The sequence below is a fragment of the Corvus kubaryi genome, unplaced genomic scaffold, assembly GCF_017639235.1.
Source record: "Corvus kubaryi isolate FWS band 111438036 unplaced genomic scaffold, C.kubaryi_AGA036_p1.0 split1-65, whole genome shotgun sequence".
Classification (NCBI taxonomy): Eukaryota; Metazoa; Chordata; class Aves; order Passeriformes; family Corvidae; genus Corvus; species Corvus kubaryi.
Window position 1 is genome coordinate 6,834,994 of NW_024582080.1, and position 14,766 is coordinate 6,849,759.

At 38.9% G+C, this 14,766-nt stretch overlaps 1 long non-coding RNA gene across 1 annotated transcript; it reads left to right on the forward strand.

Moving 5' to 3' along the window:
• Positions 1-1,425: 1,425 nt before the first annotated feature.
• On the forward strand, positions 1,426-14,369 carry LOC121657948. Its single transcript, XR_006013798.1, has 3 exons — positions 1,426-1,436; positions 3,469-3,475; positions 14,284-14,369. It is a non-coding gene; the product is annotated as an uncharacterized LOC121657948 (long non-coding RNA).
• Positions 14,370-14,766: the final 397 nt, after the last annotated feature.

The window sequence follows — 14,766 nt, forward strand, 5'->3', positions numbered from 1 at the left end:
TCTTCAAAACTCTGCAACCTTTAGATCTATGGCATTCTCTTCCTGATGGGTCAAGTGGTTTCAATAGGACACCTTAAATATTCCAGAGAAGTGATTGTGAAGATGAATGGAAACCTTTTCACAGTGATAAACACTCACTCCCTTAGCAAGTTCATCGAGCACATCTATATCACAGTAACTTAGTAGTAGACCTCACACTTTACTTTAAAAATATCACAATAGAAATATGTTAGCTAGACTTCTTTGGAGTACTCAACTTGCTTTATGTATTTGCTAAACACACACCCCCTGATATCACAAGAGAAGGGAAAATGAGGCACAAGTGCGAACAACAACAGCTTGTTATTTGCCTTACAGAACAAGTGCTTGTTGCTGACATTCTGATTCACTAGATAAGTTACTGGTCTCAAGAATAATAATTCTGATGCCAACTAAGTAGAAACTTACATACTATTTCTCTGTCTGGTTTTATGTGCATGTTCATCATTACTGGAGAAAAAAGAGAGAAGTAAAAAGTTATCCTTCCATTTCTAGGACTATAACAATACAAAAGATATGAAACCTTTTGCTTAACATGTGTATCTGCATTTGCTTGGTTTTCCTTATAAGTTTCAGCAGCATTTCCCACCCTTTCTTCCATTTCTGTTTTATGCTGGTTTCTTTAAGTATTCACATCACAAGGATCATGCCCACAACATCTGGGATAAACATAAGACTTTTCACTTTCAAAGTGGTTAAGATATACTCATGTTCCAATGTTTCCCCATGCACCAAGTCTGTAAGGAAAAAAAACCTCAGCCTTTTTCTGAGATGTAATAAGTGTTTTGCCTTGTCACAAATAAGAGAAATTCCATTGTAACAACCCCCAAGAAATATGGAACTCTACCATGAACCTGGTGTTCTCCAACTGTTAAGAAAAATAACACTTAAGGGTTTTAAATCTTATATTTAGGGCTGTGAGGAGGAAGTAGGAAATAACCCTTTTTCTTGAATTCTACTCTACTTACACACTCAGATTGTGTTTGTTTGTTATACTAACTACCCCACTGAGAATTTCCATCTCAGGAAGGTTGAAAATAATGAACATTCTATTAAGGAACACAGAGGTTTAGAAGACCACCAAGCTTCCTTTCTTTATAGTATTACGTGTATTTTAGATTCCTAAATAATACAAATGTAGCACTTTTGCTGTCCCACCTCTGAGACTAAAAAGGGGGGACTGCAAATACAAGTAAATACTGTCAGAGATATATATCTGTAAAGTTACGAATACCAAATGCAAAGGCTGGCTTGTGATTCAAAGGCAGTTTGCTCTTTTTGCAGGCACTGCAGCAGTGCCTCTGGATACCCTGATGGCTTTGTCATCTCTTTCTATAGAAGGATTGTAATATGGGAAAACAGAGAAATTATGAACCAGACACAACAGCAATTACTGAGTTAGAGAACTTGACTGCAACTACTTTGTTCTTTTAGACATATGAGAAATGTTTAATCCAGGGATGACAGAGTTTTCTTAGTTTCTTTCAATAGCTGGGGTGGAAAGACCTTTCTGTCAGAGAGAGGCCTACAAGTCACATCAGTTGAGTTCTGTTCCAGCTCTTCCTCAGGCTTTTGCAGTTGGACCTCTCTGTCCTACTCAGGAAGTTGCGTAAGGAGCGGCATAACTTTAAGCGAAGACTAATCCTGCAGAAATGAGCAAAACCAATCCAAATGAGTTCAGAATCACACAATTACTTTTGAATCACAACATGCATTTGGGAATAATTTCTCAGCTTTCAGCTACTCAAGGCAGTATTTCAATGACAGTTCCAGTCCATTATTATATACCCTAAGATACTGATACCCTGGGAATACACCTACATTTGTCAAACACTAGGCAGTGACCTTGAACATGGGAGTTCTGATACTCTGCAGCGCTCAGATCTAAACTACACTCCCTTGTCCCCTTTGGACCACTCTAAACAGCTCTCCCTGGGAGAAACCTGCAGTAGGAGGGAAAGCCCCCCATACTCTAGACATGACTCAGTCAGTGACACTTGGCCTAGGACTTGCCCCATCTTGCCCAGGAGAACTGATAACGTTGCAGTATCAGCGTGTGCATGCTGTAAACCTGACAACTAGAACACTGTGGGAATTCAGCGCTCCACTCAACCCCTGTGCCAGCCCACAGTGTAGTCTGAGTTTAGTCTCTCTTCTTCTTGGGTTAACCTGGGAAGTGGTGGCTCTTAATTAAAATTTGAGGACTCCATTTAAGCTAAATCTTACAGCCTTCAATCAAAGCTGTATAGAGAACTGGTGTGTGGCTGTAGCAAGGTGTCCCGGGAATAGAGTTCAACCAAGCAATTTTTCATGATCGAGACTGCTGTTACTAGATTACACACTCTCTAGAAAGGACCTGGAAAAACACTGGACATGAAGTAATCAGTCACAGATTCTTATAAGATTGTAAAGATGGATCAAAGACAATTCCTTTCCTATGGGACAGTAATGAGTGCTTAACTGTCTCTGCCAGTCAGCTCCTGTGTCTTCTGGCAGAGAAACAGTGAAAATACCTTCTGCAGCATATCTTCTGGATTGTCCAAGAGGCAGAATATATACGCTCAGGGAAGGGAGCAGGACACAGGAATTTCAACATCTTTGAACTACAGATAAGAAACAGAAGATCTATCAAGCTGTGGAACTTGACACAGGTCCCCAGATTTCAAGTGATGAGATTGTGAGATGCTCCTGTCTACTGTACTGCACACAGTCAAGGAGAAACTTCTATAGGCAGATGTAGAGGACTGAAGATTTTCAGTCTTGATTATACACCAAGGGCATGTTGCCCACTCCCTTGGTCAAATGAACAGCTTGCCTAAAGAACTGTCAGACTTGCTGCTCTCTCCTGTTCGGTCTCCTGCTGCTTCCATCTGACACACAACTACCTCTACCAAGCACTGAGCTCTTTATATTTTCCCTGCTGAAATGTAGCTATTTAAAAATACAAAACATTAGTCCTAAACGACCTGCTACTGTCTTTTAATAAATTAGTGAAAATATTACCTTGTCAACCGAAAGTCAAAGTATAGATAAACAATAAGGGATTTAACTGAGCAAAATCATGTATGAACAAAATACTTCTGTTTGTTTTAAAAAGATTAGTGGCAGCATTAACTACTTACCCCAGCTTCTAATTCGTACAAGAAAAGAAACAGTGGTATAAAAAATCACCTACCTTTCTCAACTAAGTCATAGTGGCAGGGAAAAAAATGAGGCAGACTGTTCAAGGACCGCTGAAGTGCGTGGTCAACTAATGTCCTATGAATTTGTCTCTAACATTTCTGCTGGTTTGATGAGCTGTAAATATCATGATCACTCAAGTATTGATTAACCTGCATCATCTCCTGGGATTTGTGCCTCAGGATGTCCCATGTCTCACAAATAGCTTCCATATATTTTGTTTTGCCTTATTACAGCTGCACTGTAAAGCATGACAGTTCAGAAACCAACTTAAATGTTGTTATGACATCCCAATTTGGCAGCCAAAAAAAAAAAAAAAAAAAGAATTCCTGAGAGTGGAAGAGACAAGTAGTCACAGTAATATCCAGAGATGCTCAGACAGCATGAAACATCTTAACGAGGCTTTAGACCCTGGAAAAATCCATCCTATAAGATGGTGGCACCAAAGACTTCGGCGTATGTCTGTCTTACAGCTTTTTATGCCAATAATCTCAAGAAGCACAGGGGCTGTGTACTTAGATGCAAACACTCTAAGCAGTGGCAGGCACATAACAGCTAGTTTCTTCAGTTGAAGCAGTTTTCTTTTGAACCAGCTCAGGTGTGCACAATAATCATGCTGTTGAAAAAGCAGAGTTGGAAAATTGTGCAGCTTCAGAAGTAACTTTGAGCTGGGTGTTGGACCAGATGACCTCAAAAGGCCTTTCCCAGCTTAATTACTTTCTTATTCTGAGATGGTAGGGAGAAGAATAGAAAAAGACATGACGCCTACCTGACACATGGCTACAGACAAAATCAGCCAATTTTGGATATGTAAACTCACTCCAAGCACAGAAGTTGGTATTTGCTGCCTGTTGGGGCCTCCCACTTCGGCAAAACAGCAGTTTAAAGTCATTATATCAGTCATTATTAGAGGTAAAATGATTCAATTCTGAGCTTGCCAACCATCCTTGCTTATGAATAAGTCACCTAAAACCCATCCTTTGATATGAACAAAGCCACAAGAAGTATCTTCTATGTAATAAAAATAGATTTAATTGCCTGAAAAGGACTTCTGCATCCTGATCGTCTCCACTCAACGGTGGATATCTGCCTTGTCCTTCTGAGTGGCATAAGGGGAAACGAGGGCTGGAGTAGTTAACCAGATGAGGAGCTCATTGATCAAAACTGACAGGAGGAACCCGAGCACCCCTCATTCCAGAAATTTTCAGTTATGAAGTGGCCCTTAGGAGCCTTTACAGCCCGGTGTCGCTTCAGAGCAACTGCACTCATCGCAGCCTGTATTAGCCTCAAAGCAGTTTTAGATCATGTCCACCAGCAATTGCTCCCTTAGGACTATTTCATTCTGCTTTTGATATGGACAGTCAAATAGGACTGGATCAAAAAACCACAGGATGCCACAGGTGGTACAGAACCATTCAAATACAACAACATCAAGTAAACATGACACAGGGAAACTACAAAAGTCAACAGAAGTTAAGAGTTTGATGGTGACATCATACAGGACAACATTGCCCAAACCCTCAAAACACACAGTTCTAAATTAAAACCACTCAGTTAAGAGTCTGGAAAAACTGTTTTGTGGCCAAGCAGTAAGGCACACTGGGCATAACAGCAGTACCAACTTCTTACGTAGCTCTATGGAAAACACAACCAATCCTAAGAAAATAACCATGACATGCACAGTGAATCTCAATAACAAGCTTTGTGTAGACAGCATGGAAAACAACTAGTTTGCTGAATTTTACCTAAAAAGCTGTAAAAAACTTGGTGTACTGGGTATGGCCAGGATGGAGTTAACTTCCTTCATAAGAGCCCATATCATACTATCCTTCCCCCCAAGTTGAGCAGGAAGTTGTGAGAGGACCCAAACTGTCCAAGGGCAAATTCCATATCATATGAAGTTCTGCTACCCAACAGAAGCTGGGTTAGAAGAAGGTGTGTGGGTGTGTGACCTCTGAGGTAGAGGCCTGGAGCATGGCTAGGCACTGCACTAAGGGATGGTGAACAGCTGCCTTGGCATCCCTTGGGTCTTTCCCCTTCTTTTTCCTTCATTTATTAAAGTCTCTTTATCTCAACCCACAACTTTTGCTCTCCTTTTATGTGCTGTCATGCTGGAGGAGGAGTGAGGAAGTAGCTGTGGGGGCACTCAGCTGTTGGCCCGGGTCAACCCACAACAGTTGGTAACAATCTCTTCTAAACCCACAACAATCTGATCTTATCATCACCTTTATTTGGCAGTGAATTAACTGTAACAGATTGTGGTCTGAATAGTAAGTTTGAAAGACAAATTATTGTTTCCAGCAGATTTATCTACTACACAATGTACAATGTTAAAATCATGGGGTGGAATTGAAGAGGAATTAGAAAGAAATTTAAGAGGTTGTTTCATATCTGCTCACAGCAGGAAACAAGCCACCTCTCAAACCAGGGAGACACCAGAAATCAAAAGTATCTTTCAGTTGTGCAAGACATTGGCTCCCTGTTCCTGGCTGACACTGAGCTTCAAACCTTGTTGTAGCCAAAGGGTACTTCCTTCTTTTAATTTTTGGACATTATTTCTCATCATATCCTTAGTGGACCTAGAGAAAGTCCTTACACAGTTTTTCAGTACTTGAGACATAGTCTCATGTTTCTCTTCAATTTCTGTTCCCACTAAAAAGAATAAAAAATTAGAATGCTTCCAATGTTAGATCACCAGTCCTCACCCATTCTCATAGTGTATATTTAAGGCTTCTGTCTCACTTTTCAGCTCTGAAACCAAGTTATCTGTTTCTGCAAGTTTATTTGTGAGGCTGTAAAATAAGAATGAAAGGTCTTGAACTTAAAGAACTGCACTGCGATCAGTTCTAGAGGAATACAAACATACAGAGCTGTTCAGATCACACATTACAAAGAGATAATCCAAGAAATGTATTTTAATGATCTGCTCTTTAATTGTGCAGTTGGCTCAGATTCTAGTGAACACATTCTTTACAAGGCTTAACAGTGGAAACTTTGACAAGCAGCAGGTTCGTAAATTCTTTATAGCAGATACTACTGATACATTATTTGATATTGTTTCTGAAACTGCAACTGGCTGGCAACATTTTCAAAGACTCAGAAACACCTTTATGCAGATTTCTATTTATGCTAAACTTCTATCTTTAGGTTGACTAGCCAATGTATATGGAAACAGGGTTGGGGTTTCTTTAATCCAAATTTTTTTAAAAAAATCACTATTATTCTTACAGCTTTCATCAGAATGCCTTCCCCCAAGTAAGTTAGTACTGATGCTGATCTACATAACTGACAGAGCTCTTCCATAAGACTGTATGAAACAACATCAAAGCTTAATTCTGCACTTTTGCCCCAAATACAGACATAAAGTAAAAATTAATGGAAATTCTGCATTTCTTTTTACTGTCTCATTCACTTCCACAGTAGTAACCACTGTGTAACTCCTCAGACCATTTTCAAAATGCAGTCTCTGACAGTTTAATTAATATGGAGACAAAATACTATTAGTTATCTACTGAGTACTTTGCTCTGTACATTAAATTTAATAAACCCTGGGGAAAAAAAAATCATACCAGTGTAAGGAAAGGTATTTTTTTTGTATGTTTTTATACCAGTCTCCTGATTTGGGACAAAGTTTTTGTATCTGCCAGGAAGGAGATCAAGGTCCAATTAAAAAGACCTAAATACATCTTAAAAGTAAACCTAGAGGAATCTTGACCGTACAGAAACACATATTGGTATCTGATATATCAGCCCTGCTGTGGACACAAATCAGCTCTTAATTAAAACATTGTTTTAAACTGAATTTTATTAAAGACAATAAAACACACAGGTGCTATTCCTACTTTTTGCATTAGTGTACAGCTTCATCACAGGCTGGCTGGCGCACATGCACATGAAAGCAGTTTGGCTGTACCGAGCATCTTTCCATTTCAACACTTGAAATCAAAACACCGCTTCCCTCAACTGAGCAACATCAGTTCTTGGTTAAAAATCCATTACTATTTAAAGCAAGATGACTACTTAAAATCAAACTAAAAAAAGAAAAAAAGAGAGAGAGAAGAAAGAAGGCAACTAGTTCTGCAGTCTGGCTTGCCTTATATAGTTATGCTAAAGGAAAAAGGAGCAGAGCCAACATTGTGAAACTTAAGCTAGAAGGCAGCTATATGGCTTATGTGAGGCAATGGTGCCACCCAATGTCCAGAAGTTATACATAAATTTGTTTTTCTGTATTGATCCAAGAGCAAAAAAACCCCAAACCCAAACTCAACAAACTGTGCATAATGTTATTAGTAATCATAACTGTATGCGAAAGCTTGGCTCAGGCATAAGATTAACAGATGTGGTAAATTTCTAAGCAGGCAAATATTTCTTTAGTTTCAACTTGAATTCTCTGTAAAATGAATATTAGCATAGGCCAGGTAAATCCATTCAAGCTGTCAAAACACTTCTACCAACATTTTCCTAAGGTCCTTGTTATTTTAGTTTCTCACTTTTTGAGCCCACTAGGTTGGGGCCTCTCACAGGGATCATTCTTCAGCATGTTTCAAGCAGTGCAGGAACTTTACTATTATACTACTAAAATGGAAATTTGTGCACAATAATCCAGTTTTGATAAATGGATTAATCCAGCCTGTGTTCAAAGACAGTAACTTTTTAGAAAGGCACCTGAAACTATAAATAAAGAGTATATAATATTGGAAAACTTTAGCAGGAGATCATTAATGACAATTACTGTTAAAAGTGCACATCTCACTTTTGTTTGGAATTTTGCCCTCATCCCCCTACTAGAGGAATATTGTGTGACTGCATCTGAAATAAAAAAATGCTCTAATGAGCGTATCTCTTTCTTGTGTAATTCTAAGTCTATAAGTAAATGTAAATGTTTATTTATACCACTTTGCAGATCATGTGTCCTGTGCTATAGAGCATTCTGCCAACTCTTTGAGCTATCTTCAACTCTTTAAAATAATCTTTAAATGTAAATACAAAACTACACGAGGCAAGTCATGCATATTTACAAAAGTAGTCACATCACAAAAAGTATTTTTGTGTTAAGATCTATATCCCTGTATTAGAACGTTCTGATATTTTTTCAAATATTACTTCTTTCTATGCACTTGCTAGTTGCTTATGCAACTATGGATTTGTGCTGCCTTATTTTCACTGTATTCATAACTGACAAGTAAACAAGCTCCCTTCAGAGGCCTTTAATTTTCAGAAAACACATAATATTTCTTAGTCAAGCATATTTATTTTTTTTTCTTAAAACAAAACAAAATGAAACAAAACAAAACAACAACAACAACAAAAAAACAAACAAAAAAACCCCCAATAAAAACAACCAAACAAAAAAAGCCACACCAAAACCTGTGGTTTTGGATGCACCACCTTTGAGACATTCCTTGAAAAGGAAGAAATTTCACCCATTAATCACTCACCCTGTTGATCTTTAACTCTCAGTATTTCACCTTCCATCCAACAGATGTTTATAGCTTTCATATGAAAGCAGTTTGAAGTTTTCAACTCTCAGAATACATTTTATTAACAGATTTATGTTGTAGCATGTTTAAGGTAGACATATAACAGTTAATATGCTCTAAGTATAGCTATAGAGGTACTATAAACAAAGGAAAATTTTATAGTCCCCCATTTGTGGAAATTGTTGATGTCATGTGAATGAAAGTGGGGAAATCCTAGAAAAAAAGAGAAAAGTGTTTGATTTGTGTATGTATAGACATGGAGCAATGCACACAAGCTTTTAAAAGACTCTTTATTACACGGTCTTTCAAAGCATGTTTACTATAATCTGAAGTGTGTATATATTTATGTAGTTAGTTATCTTTTCATGCTGTCCAGGCCTATCTGCTCAGTCAGTAGATTTTCTGAAAGTTACTGGAAAAGAAAAATAAATTAATTTCTTAGTGTCTGGAAAGAAGATCCTGGTGTTATATTGGGGTTTTTTTGTTTCGTTTCTTTTTTAAAAAGTAAAAATCTGAACAGTCTTTGAAGTGCTTTGGATACTTTCTAGTGAAAAAATGGCTTGGATTACTGTCAGAAATTCATAACAAGGACATGTCATACTAATAATGTAAGTGATATTTTTAAAACATTCTGCCAATGTTGAAAGCACAAGAAGTCTGCATAATCCGTGCACATCTAATTAGCACTGAGTCATATAAATGATACATAATGATTTGGCAGCATATTGCCAGATGGTTTGCCATCAGATCAAGTAGTAATAACTTACCTTATTTATTTCCATTCCCCTCACCCCTTATTTTCATTTTCATCCATTTTCATTTCTCTACTTAAAAATAACTTTCAGTTCCTTTCATTTCATATACAAGAACCAGTCAAAACCTCACTGATTTTTTTTTTTTTAATCCAGACTGTCTAAGGAGGCTTTGCAATCCTTCTGATTTTAGAAGTACTTTTATTTTATTAATTGCACTTAGGCATCGGAGAGTTTATACAATCTAGTTCCATATTTACTTAAAAACCATCCAACTCTCTGCTTCTTCCAATTAGTGATGTGCAGCTGGTCATCTATATTAATTTTGTTCTGCACCATAATCATATTTTCTGATTTTCTTGTTTAAAACACATCTTGTGTCTAAGCAACAGGAGAAGAGGTTATGAGGGAATTATAAACATATAATCACTCACGTTAAAGTATTTGACATTCATGAACACTCCAGGTTTAGTACTATTTGAATGTTCCTAAGCTCCATAATTTTGGATCTTAAAGCATTTATGGGACACTTGCCTTCCTGTGCTAAGTTTATTAAATACAAAGTAAATAAAGTGTAAATGTTCTTTTTCCTAAAATCTTAACATTTTCCAGTAGGACAATCCAGTTGTTTAAGTGAGTGGATTAAAACATCTGTACCTCCAAGGGAATAGAACGAAGAAGTTCACAATAACCTTGGCACTGTAACTGTTAACTTACCTTCTCCACCTTTGCATTGTTTCAGTCTTAATTTGCGCTTTTCTAGATACAAATAATGCTTTATCAACATCAGACACTATTGGTAGTTTCCCAGCCATCAAAGCAAACATTCACAGCTACAGGTTTTGAGGAATTCATGTTAACATCAAAAATAAAGTCTTCTCCATTTTAACTCATGTTTTATAAGCACACAGATATATTAATAGGCATAAAAATGAAAAAAACTCACAGGAAAAGGTCATCCTTGTATGCAGATTAAAAAAGTTTTTTGGGGTTAAGAGTCTTATTCAGAGTGTCAGGAGGATAAAGCATTACCCTGTTGGTTACTCTGGGATTTGGATTTGCTATGGTGTGTGTTCAAGTATGGTGATCCATGGCCAGAGCTGCAAAGAGCCTCATTAGAATTTGCCAGGTGCTGAGGCTTTTATCAGGAAGCACGCAAAAATCTATCAAGTGAAGTTTATCTGCCTTACCAAAGAGCCTGTGCATTTTGTACAAAGTGGATATTCCCCACAGTAGGGATGCTCTGAACAGTTCAGCTCAGATTTCAAACATTCAGAAAGCAGTGCTCATTGATTGCTACGCTTCAGGCTGCTTACACTACCTCATTGGCGATTTATCCTCTTCAATTTTCCTCTCTTTCTCCAGGACAAGAATGTGGATGGAGGTATTAGCAAAGATAATACTGTAGAAATTATCACTAACATTTCCCATACAGAAGAGACCAAAAAAAATTTTAAGTGAAAATACAAGCATGATGTGTTAGCTGTTGTCTCACATAGTTGGATAGACTTTTGGCAACTCACATTATTTTCCTTGACACAATCCTATTTTTCGCTTGATTTACAAAATGTTTATAGACATTAAAGTAAATACCATACAGTGGTAAAATAGTGGTATGAAAATCAGTGTAAAGCAAGAGCTGAAGTACAGGATTGTACCACAAGGGTGAGACTACTGGAGCTGTCTAGTGAACTAACTCATATTTCCGGAGAACCACAGCTTGATAGGAATGTCAGTCTTTCTTTGGACTAAGCAATGACCTGAAGTGCTCTTTACCATTTAAACCTTAGCTGAGAACCCAAGAACAAATGAAGTCTAATCTCATTAGGTTGCATTAAAGACCTTCTCAAATGATGAGAGACAGAGACAGAAACATTGCAGAAGCTTAGATTGACCAGCATGTGCTATCATTAAGAGCCAACTGCTCACATTTACAGAAGGGCAGCTGCAGTAAAGCTGGCACAGGCAACTTCCAAACAGATTAGAACAATAGCATGGGCTGGAATGCAGCTCAACCCCCAAATGGAAAGTGAGAACATATATAAAGTCCCCAGATAAATGATAGAGACCTATTTACTTGGAATGCAATGTTTAGATGTTGCCTGCCTATACTGGGGTGGGTTTTCCTGTTTTCTGTTTCAAATAAAATATGAAGATTATGTACAAAGAATGCTGCCTCTACTGTCCCAGCAGAGCTCCTGCAGATCTGTTTGGACCTCTGGCAACACAGCAGAAATTTCAAGCTCAATTGATTGCTATGTTATTTTCTGTGACGTTTGGCCTTCCACAGGGACATTAGCCCATCCTCCAGTTGACTGAGGTCATGTTTTATAACGGTAACATTCCCTGTATAGACACTAATGTCATTCTATCTCTCCACCCCATGGCAGTTTACCAACATTAGTACTGGTTTAACATGAGATAACTCCTGTTCCCATGTCAAATTCAGTTTCTGAACACCTTTATTAATGTTCTGGTAGAGGCCACAGTATCAAATATGAAAATAATTTTTAAAGGCCTGATCAACTACCATTTTAAAGCACTGCTTGCACTGATGAAAGTCAGACCGTTCTTTTCTCCAGGTCAGAATCTGGGCATGTTTACAGAAGCCCTTAACAGTCACAGTGAGAGCACTTACAGAGCTAAACTCCCTACTCATACTGAGGAGTAAAGAAAAATCCACCTGAGATACATTTTGTTGCCAAACTCTCTCTTCATTCATCATAAGTTAAACACTGAAGTAGAGAGAATATTTGGGTAAACATATATCCTAACTGTGCAAGACAACCTTAAAAATTTGAAAAACATGGGTCAGTTGTTATATTCTGGTAACCAGCTACAATAGTTGGTGCATTGCAAAACCACAAAGGTTAAAATAGAGCCTCCATGTGTAAGAATCCAGTATCCCACTGAACAATGAGAAAGCAGGAATAGCAGAACTCTGCTCTTTTCTTCCCAGCAGCATTAGGATCACAGACTATTTGACCAAGGAGAACATTAACAGAAATTTCACTTCAGGCCAGCATGTCTGTCCACCTGGACATCCAGAAAAGGCTGATGTGACACCCAAGAAGAAGGGCAGCACACTGGTTAACCTCAGTTCCTAAACTCACAAGCTTTCCAACACTAATGAACACCAGCAGAGGTTACAATGTTTTCCCACACGCCCCTACAAGAAGATTGACAGTCAATATGTAACCCTTCCTATCTCTAGTTTAGAAGGAAGAGACACACAAGTCTTCACATTGCTGGAAGAAAGAACCAAGAGTTTTCAGAATCTTCTCCTAGACTTTTAAAATAAAGTTTATCATCTCATTTCTGCAGCCCTTGGTAAATCATGGTTTTAATGATTCCAATCCTGCTGGCTTTATCCAGAGCATCAGATTAGAAAGACAGATGCAAGTGTTCTCACTGCTAAGCCTCATCAGTGTGTTAACCTTAGCCAGCCAATGCTGTATGATTTCTTGATGCCTCTTTGATCTTGTATTTCTTGGTTCTCATCTGTGATGAAAAGCAAGGGGTTCTTACTCACATCATAACATTCAAACTTGTCCCTTCACTAAGCACTTCCTGGTGGCAGCACGCTGTGCCCACAGTCACAGGGTTTCCAGCCTCCAGATTTGCTGGCAGCTTGCATCCTTTCAGAATGGCCCACACCACTGCATCAGCTGCCCCAGGCCCAGACTCAGGAACCATCTCTAGCAAGCACCTTACCAATATTACCTCCCTCAGCAGTTCTTGTCTTCCCTCTACTCCTCCCCAATACCATTTAGAGCTCCATAGTGGGAACTCACCTCACAGACAGCAAGTCGCTACCAATATGTGCTTCTGCTCTAGGCTGAGTAAAAAAAACTTTATTCCTATACTGGGATTCCACTTCATTGAAGCCATAACTCAACCACTGCACTGCACCATCAGAGATGATGCCAGCAGAGTAACTTCCAAATTCACTGCTGAGCTTTTTCTCCCTTTAGAGAACAGCTGCAAATCTGGGCAAACAGTCAAGTTTTCTTCTTTTTCTATTCAAGGATAAACAATGTATAACAAAAGAGAAAAAGCAGAAAGAATGTTTGGTATCTACTTTTATTATCTATGGCAACACTTAAACCACCAGGTATGCTCTGTGTCTGTAATTTGCCACAACAGGACTTTCTAAACAACCACTGAAAATACTAGGTACCCCACTTCTTGTCAGATAAGGTGACAGCTGACATACCGGTGAACTGATAAATGAAAAGACTGGTTTTTCACCTTCAAGTTCTAGACAAGTATTATCCAGGATGCAAGGACTTTGGATGCTCATGAAGGCTGCTTAAGTACTTTAAGCATTTCTTTATCAGGATATTTAAGCAGCTAAATACTTTGATGAAGTCTGTCTCCTCATTCAAAACTGGAAATACATTATCATGAATATTTACCATGTCAAGTAAGGACACGAAATCTCATCAACTCACACACACACATCTATCAGGCCAACCTATCAGCTCATTCTGAAGTTAGAAGCTGCATCCTTAGCTAGTGACACTGGTCTCATGAATTTCTCAGCTCTGTGTCTCCTCTGGAACAGGCAAGCACTATTTCAGGAGAACAAATCCTCCCCATGCACCCTCATGAGGGGTCGAGATCCCGCGAGCTGAATGTTACTCAACTCTGAGGCAAAGCTTTATCAGAAATTGCTGAACCACAGTACCTAGAAAGGGGGGCGGGGGGCGGGAGGTGGGGGTGGAAATATCTTGTCTCTTTCATGCAAGGACACTCAGGACACTGAATGCAATCGCCTCTCCCTGCCCTTTGTAACAGCCAGGACCTGAAAGGCAGCATCTAACATGCAGAGAGGACGCAGTCTTAAGCTGTGCCAGGGGGAGTATGAGGCTGGACATTAGGAGAAAGTTCTTCACAGAAAGGGTGATTAGATACTGGAATGGGCTGGTGGGAGCCACAGGGAGGTGGTAGAGTCACTGTGCTTGGAGGTGTTTAAGCAAAGAGTAAATGTGGCACTCAGTGCCATGGTCTGGTTTTCATGCCTTGGTCATGGTTGGATTCAATTATCTCAAAGGTCCCTTTAGGTCAGCCTAATCGATTCTGTGATGGATGTACCGCTGGCAACTGAAATCAGGATCTGTGAACCCACCATACCTCCATACGGAATGCAGAAGGTTAAGGCTTCTTCTAGCAGGGATGGGGTCCTGCACAAAAAGCTAGAGCTAGACAGCTAGGAGGCAATAGGACATACATGATATAGTGAGTTGTGGCACCCTGAGACAAAAGCCCTCTGCAGAGAACAAGTGATCTGTAGAATTAACATATTTAGTCTG